General features: G+C 57.7%; 1 protein-coding gene across 1 annotated transcript in view; it reads right to left on the bottom strand.

The window, feature by feature from the left end:
* Positions 1-474, bottom strand: part of LOC132814154 (rap guanine nucleotide exchange factor 3-like) — a 24,761-nt gene extending 24,287 nt beyond the window's left edge. Inside the window, exon 1 of the mRNA XM_060823397.1 lies at positions 401-474. The gene's annotated coding sequence lies outside the window, so the exon portion shown is untranslated. The remainder of the gene's footprint in view (positions 1-400) is intronic.
* Between the last annotated feature and the right edge of the window lie 7,577 nt (positions 475-8,051).

Genomic DNA, 8,051 nt, shown 5'->3' with positions numbered 1-8,051 from the left:
GGGGGGGTTAGATACAGAGTAAAGCTCCCTCTACACCACTCCCCCTCACTCCCAGGGACAGGGGGTTAGATACAGAGTAAAGCTCCCTCTACACTGTCCCCCACTCCCAGGGACAGGGGGTTAGATACAGAGTAAAGCTCCCTCTACACCGTCCCCCAACTCCCAGGGACAGGGGGTTAGAGACAGAGTAAGGCTCCTTCTACACCGTCCCCCCACTCCCAGGGACAAGGGATTAGAGACAGAGTAAGGCTCCCTCTACACGTCCCCCACTCCCAGGGACAGGGGGTTAGAGACAGAGTAAGGCTCCCTCTACACTGCTCCAACTGAAGGACATGTAGATCTCCCCCCTCTCTCTCTCCACGTAACTCTCGCTCTCTCTCTTCGTGAGTCGCTGACTTACCCCCTGGACGAGAGAGCGTGTCTTTACCGTTCCTGTGCGATTGGATGTGCCTCTGTACCCCCGCACACCTCTCTCTCTCTCTCTCTCTCTCCCTCTCACCCTCAGAGCAGACGGAAACTCTCCCCCCAGCGACACAGCCACCTTCTCTCTCTGAGTACGGCGCTGTGTGCGTGTGGCCGGAAATCCCCCAGACCTGAGGAGAGGCAGCGCACGCTTGAAAAAACAGTCAGAGAGAGAGAGAGAGAGGTCTCACACACTCACACAACCCCACATCCAGCCCACCATCCCTCCCCCTCCAGCCCCCTACACCCCCCTCCCTATCTCTGTGTGTGTCACCCCCTCCGACCCCCTACACCCCCTCCCTATCTCTGTGTGTGTCACTCCCTCCAGCCCCCTACACCCCCTCCCTATCTCTGTGTGTGTCACCCCCTCCAGCCCCCTACACCCCCTCCCTATCTCTGTGTGTGTCACCCCCTACACCCCCTCCCTATCTCTGTGTGTGTCACCCCCTACACCCCCTCCCTATCTCTGTGTGTGTCACTCCCTCCAGCCCCCTACACCCCCTCCCTATCTCTGTGTGTGTCACCCCTCCAGCCCCCCTACACCCCCTCCCTATCTCTGTGTGTGTCACCCCCTCCAGCCCCCTACACCCCCTCCCTATCTCTGTGTGTGTCACCCCCTCCAGCCCCCTACACCCCCTCCCTATCTCTGTGTGTGTCACCCCCTCCAGCCCCCTACACCCCCATCCTATCTCTGTGTGTGTCACCCCCTCCAGCCCCCTACACCCCCTCCCTATCTCTGTGTGTGTCACCCCCTACACCCCCTCCCTATCTCTGTGTGTGTCACCCCCTCCAGCCCCCTACACCCCCTCCCTATCTCTGTGTGTGTCACCCCCTCCAGCCCCCTGCACCCCCTTCCTATCTCTGTGTGTGTCACAGAACTCTGTGGAAGCAGACCATTCGGCCCATCATATCCACACTGACTCTCCGAAGAGCATCTCACCCAGACCCTTTTCTCCCCAACCTCCCGCCATTGCTGTAACTCTGCACTTACCACGGCCAATCCCACCCTAACCCGCACATCCCTGGGCACTACGGGGACAATTTAGCATGGCCAATCCCACCCTAACCCGCACATCCCTGGGCACTACGGGACAATTTAGCACGGCCAATCCCACCCTAACCCGCACATCCCTGGGCACTACGGGACAATTTAGCACGGCCAATCCCACCCTAACCTGCACATCCCTGGGCACTACGGGGACAATTTAGCACGGCCAATCCCACCCTAACCTGCACATCCCTGGGCACTACGGGGACAATTTAGCACGGCCAATCCCACCCTAACCTGCACATCCCTGGGCACTACGGGACAATTTAGCACGGCCAATCCACCCTAACCTGCACATCCCTGGGCACTACGGGGACAATTTAGCACGGCCAATCCCACCCTAACCTGTACATCCCTGGGTACTACGGGACAATTTAGCACGGCCAATCGCACCCTAACCTGTACATCCCTGGGCACTACGGGGACAATTTAGCACGGCCAATCCCACCCTAACCTGTACATCCCTGGGCACTACGGGGACAATTTAGCACGGCCAATCCCACCCTAACCCGCACATCCCTGGGCACTACGGGGACAATTTAGCACGGCCAATCCCACCCTAACCTGCACATCCCTGGGCACTACGGGGACAATTTAGCACGGCCAATCCCACCCTAACCTGCACATCCCTGGGCACTACGGGGACAATTTAGCACGGCCAATCCCACCCTAACCTGCACATCCCTGGGCACTACGGGGACAATTTAGCATGGCCAATCCCACCCTAACCCGCACATCCCTGGGCACTACGGGACAATTTAGCACGGCCAATCCCACCCTAACCTGCACATCCCTGGGCACTACGGGGACAACTTAGCACGGCCAATCCCACCCTAACCTGCACATCCCTGGGCACTACGGGACAATTTAGCACGGCCAATCCCACCCTAACCTGCACATCCCTGGGCACTACGGGACAATTTAGCACGGCCAATCCACCCTAACCTGCACATCCCTGGGCACTACGGGGACAATTTAGCACGGCCAATCCCACCCTAACCTGCACATCCCTGGGCACTACGGGGACAATTTAGCATGGCCAATCCCACCCTAACCTGCACATCCCTGGGCACTACGGGACAATTTAGCACGGCCAATCCCACCCTAACCTGCACATCCCTGGGCACTACGGGGACAACTTAGCACGGCCAATCCCACCCTAACCTGCACATCCCTGGGCACTACGGGACAATTTAGCACGGCCAATCCCACCCTAACCTGCACATCCCTGGGCACTACGGGACAATTTAGCACGGCCAATCCACCCTAACCTGCACATCCCTGGGCACTACGGGGACAATTTAGCACGGCCAATCCCACCCTAACCTGTACATCCCTGGGTACTACGGGACAATTTAGCACGGCCAATCGCACCCTAACCTGTACATCCCTGGGCACTACGGGGACAATTTAGCACGGCCAATCCCACCCTAACCTGTACATCCCTGGGCACTACGGGGACAATTTAGCACGGCCAATCCCACCCTAACCCGCACATCCCTGGGCACTACGGGGACAATTTAGCACGGCCAATCCCACCCTAACCTGCACATCCCTGGGCACTACGGGGACAATTTAGCACGGCCAATCCCACCCTAACCTGCACATCCCTGGGCACTACGGGGACAATTTAGCACGGCCAATCCCACCCTAACCTGTACATCTCTGGGCACTACGGGACAATTTAGCACGGCCAATCCCACCCTAACCTGTACATCCCTGGGCACTACGGGGACAATTTAGCACGGCCAATCCCACCCTAACCTGCACAGCCCTGGGCACTACAGGGACAATTTAGCACGGCCAATCCCACCCTAACCTGCACATCCCTGGGCACTACGGGGACAATTTAGCACGGCCAATCCCACCCTAACCTGCACATCCCTGGGCACTACGGGGACAATTTAGCACGGCCAATCCCACCCTAACCTGCACATCCCTGGGCACTACGGGACAATTTAGCACGGCCAATCCCACCCTAACCCGCACATCCCTGGGCACTACGGGACAATTTAGCACGGCCAATCCCACCCTAACCTGCACATCCCTGGGCATTACGGGACAATTTAGCACGGCCAATCCCACCCTAACCTGCACATCCCTGGGCACTACAGGGACAATTTAGCACGGCCAATCCCACCCTAACCTGTACATCTCTGGGCACTACGGGACAATTTAGCACGGCCAATCCCACCCTAACCTGTACATCCCTGGGCACTACGGGGACAATTTAGCACGGCCAATCCCACCCTAACCTGCACAGCCCTGGGCACTACAGGGACAATTTAGCACGGCCAATCCCACCCTAACCTGCACACCCCTGGGCACTATGGGGACAATTTAGCACGGCCAATCCCACCCTAACCTGCACAGCCCTGGGCACTACGGGACAATTTAGCACGGCCAATCCCACCCTAACCCGCACATCCCTGGGCACTACGGGTACAATTTAGCACGGCCAATCCCACCCTAACCCGCACATCCCTGGGCACTACGGGACAATTTAGCACGGCCAATCCCACCCTAACCTGTACATCCCTGGGCACTACGGGACAATTTAGCACGGCCAATCCCACCCTAACCTGCACATCCCTGGGCACTACGGGACAATTTAGCACGGCCAATCCCACCCTAACCTGCACATCCCTGGGCACTACGGGACGATTTAGCACGGCCAATCCCACCCTAACCCGTACATCCCTGGGCACTACGGGACAATTTAGCACGGCCAATCCCACCCTAACCTGCACATCCCTGGGCACTACGGGGACAATTTAGCACGGCCAATCCCACCCTAACCTGCACATCACTGGGCACTACAGGGACAATTTAGCACGGCCAATCCCACCCTAACCTGCACATCCCTGGGCACTACGGGGACAATTTAGCACGGCCAATCCCACCCTAACCTGTACATCCCTGAGCACTACGGGGACAATTTAGCACGGCCAATCCCACCCTAACCTGCACAGCCCTGGGCACTACAGGGACAATTTAGCACGGCCAATCCCACCCTAACCTGCACATCCCTGGGCACTACGGGGACAATTTAGCACGGCCAATCCCACCCTAACCTGCACAGCCCTGGGCACTACGGGACAATATAGCACGGCCAATCCAACCCTAACCTGCACAGCCCTGGGCACTACGGGACAATTTAGCACGGCCAATCCCACCCTAACCTGCACATCCCTGGGCACTACGGGTACAATTTAGCACGGCCAATCCCACACTAACCCGCACATCCCTGGGCACTACGGGACAATTTAGCACGGCCAATCCCACCCTAACCTGCACATCCCTGTGCACTACGGGGACAATTTAGCACGGCCAATCCCACCCTAACCTGTACATCCCTGGGCACTACGGGGACAATTTAGCACGGCCAATCCCACCCGAACCTGCACATCCCTGGGCACTACGGGGACAATTTAGCACGGTCAATCCCACCCTAACCTGCACATCCCTGGGCACTACGGGACAATTTAGCACGGCCAATCCCACCCTAACCCGCACATCCCTGGGCACTACGGGTACAATTTAGCACGGCCAATCCCACACTAACCCGCACATCCCTGGGCACTACGGGACAATTTAGCACGGCCAATCCCACCCTAACCTGCACATCCCTGGGCACTACGGGGACAATTTAGCACGGCCAATCCCACCCTAACCTATACATCCCTGGGCACTACGGGGACAATTTAGCACGGCCAATCCCACCCGAACCTGCACATCCCTGGGCACTACGGGGACAATTTAGCACGGCCAATCCCACCCTAACCTGCACATCCCTGGGCACTACGGGGACAATTTAGCACGGCCAATCCCACCCTAACCTGCACATCCCTGGGCACTACGGGGACAATTTAGCACGGCCAATCCCACCCTAACCTGTACATCCCTGGGCACTACGGGGACAATTTAGCACGGTCAATCCCACCCTAACCTGCACATCCCTGGGCACTACGGGGACAATTTAGCACGGCCAATCCCACCCTAACCTGCACAGCCCTGGGCACTACGGGACAATTTAGCACGGCCAATCCCACCCTAACCCGCACATCCCTGGGCACTACGGGTACAATTTAGCACGGCCAATCCCACCCTAACCTGCACATTCCTGGGCACTACGGGGACAATTTAGCATGGCCAATCCCACCCTAACCTGCACATCCCTGGGCATTATGGGGACAATTTAGCACGGCCAATCCCACCCTAACCTGCACATCCCTGGGCACTACGGGGACAATTTAGCACGGCCAATCCCACCCTAACCTGCACATCCCTGGGCACTACGGGACAATTTAGCACGGCCAATCCCACCCTAACCTGCACATCCCTGGGCACTACGGGGACAATTTAGCACGGCCAATCCCACCCTAACCTGCACATCCCTGGGCACTACGGGACAATTTAGCACGGCCAATCCCACCCTAACCTGCACATCCCTGGGCACTACGGGACAATTTAGCACGGCCAATCCCACCCTAACCTGCACATCCTTTGGACTGTGGGAGGAAGCCGGTGCACCCGGAGAAAACCCACGCAGACCCGGTAAAGGGGGGAACCGTGTAAACCCCAGACAGACAGACGGTCACATCTGGAGGATGGGACCGTTTCCTGGTGCCGTGAGGCAGCAGCGCTAGCGGGCTGAGTCACCGTGCCACCCCGCCCAGTCTGATCTACGACAGCCCCCATGGAAATGTCTGTGTGATTTGGAGACAGGGCGTCCTGTGTCGACTGCTGGCTGGTTACCGATGCATTTTTCCTGCCTGCTGACCACCATCGGATTGGTCCCCGTTTGGCAGAGGGGCGTGGCCGCAAGTGGGATTGTCTATCTGCGCGTGCGGTTGCGGAGAGAGTGGGGGGCTTGGGGTCGACATAGCCCTGAAAGCTCTGACCCCTGGGGGCGGACTGTCCCTCCACGTGGAAACAGTCCCTTCGGCCCAAACTGAGCTAGTCCCACACACCTGTCCCTGTTCCTGCTCCCGTATCCCTCCATACCTTTCTCTCTCCATGTCCTTATCTAAGTATCTTTTAAACGTTGTAACTGAACCCACCCCCTCTCCCCCCCGACTTCCTCAGCAAGTTCATTCCACACACGGACCCACCCCCTGGGCTAAAACACCAAATTGCACAGGTTGGTAAGTTTGCAGATGACCCCACAATTGGAGGTGCGGTGGGCAGCGAAGAGGGTCACCTCAGATTACAACAGGATCTGGACCAGATGGGCCGAAGGGCTGAGAAGTGGCAGATGGAGTTTAATTCAGATAAATGTGAGGGGCTGCATTTTGGGAAAGCAAATCTTAGCAGGACTTATACACTTAATGGTAAGGTCCTGGGGGAGTGTTGGTGAACACAGAGACCTTGGAGTGCAGGGTCATAGCTCCTTGAAAGTGGAGTCACAGGTAGATAGGATAGTGAAGGAGGGGTTTGGTATGCTTCCCTTTATTGGTCAGAGTATTGAGTACAGGGGTTGGGGGGGTCATGTTGCGGCTGTACAGGACATTGGTTAGGGGCCCCTGTTGGAATATTGTGTTCAATCCCGGTCTCCCTGCTGCAGGAAGGATGTTGTGGGAGGGTTCGGAAAAGATGGACAAGGATGTTGGAGGGTTTGAGCTACAGGGAGAGGCTGGACAGGCTGGGGCTGTTTTCCCTGGAGCGTCGGAGGCTGAGGGGTGACCTTATAGAGGTTTATAACATCACGAGGGTGGGTGGGGTAAATAGACAAGGTCTTTTCCCCCCTGGGGTGGGGGAGTCCAGAACTAGAGGGGGGTAGTTTTAAGGTGAGAGGGGGGAAAGGGACCTGAGGGGCAACTTTTTCCCCCCAGAGGGTGGTGCGTGGGTGGGAGGAGCTGCCAGAGGAAGGGGTGGGGGCTGGTACAATGACAGCATTTAAAAGGTGGATGGGGGGACAGGAACAGGAAGGGTTTAGAGGGAGATGGGGCCAAGTGCTGGGGGAATGGGGACTGGATTAGGTTAGGGATCTGGATGTAGGATTGCTCTCTGGGCTGGAAGGCTCGTTTTCAGACGTTTCGTCACCATGCTAGGGCAGCATCCTCAGTGTGGCTCTGGATGAACCACTGCCGGTCGAGTCCTGCTTTCTATTTGACTGTTTGGGGGTCTTTGGGTAGGCAGGAAACGCCAGCAGCGCTTCGTCCGGAGCCTCGGTGACCATGCTACCGGGCGTGGTGAAGAAACGTCTGAAAACGAAACCCTCCAGCTCAGCGAGCATACCCCAAATGCAGAAACTCCACCCGAGCTACCAAAAAAAGTCCCCTCAAAACCCGCTCACGTTAGCCCATCATATGTGGGTCAGCATGGACGAGACGGGCCGAAGGGTCCGTTCCCAAGCCAGGCGTGTCTGAGGCTCTCACTATAGCTTCGGTCCCGCCGGCTCCTGCCCTTTAACCCCCTCACCCCGGGGACGTGACCCCCAAACCCCGTCAACAGCCACTTCCAAGACTGGGGTGGGGTGGGCTGGGTCATCTCGGAGTCAAAATGTCAATCGCCCCCTCCCCCCCACCCCCCGGGCCCC

Source organism: Hemiscyllium ocellatum, unplaced genomic scaffold, assembly GCF_020745735.1.
Source record: "Hemiscyllium ocellatum isolate sHemOce1 unplaced genomic scaffold, sHemOce1.pat.X.cur. scaffold_697_pat_ctg1, whole genome shotgun sequence".
Lineage (NCBI taxonomy): Eukaryota > Metazoa > Chordata > Chondrichthyes > Orectolobiformes > Hemiscylliidae > Hemiscyllium > Hemiscyllium ocellatum.
This window is presented reverse-complemented; position numbering and strand designations above follow the sequence as displayed.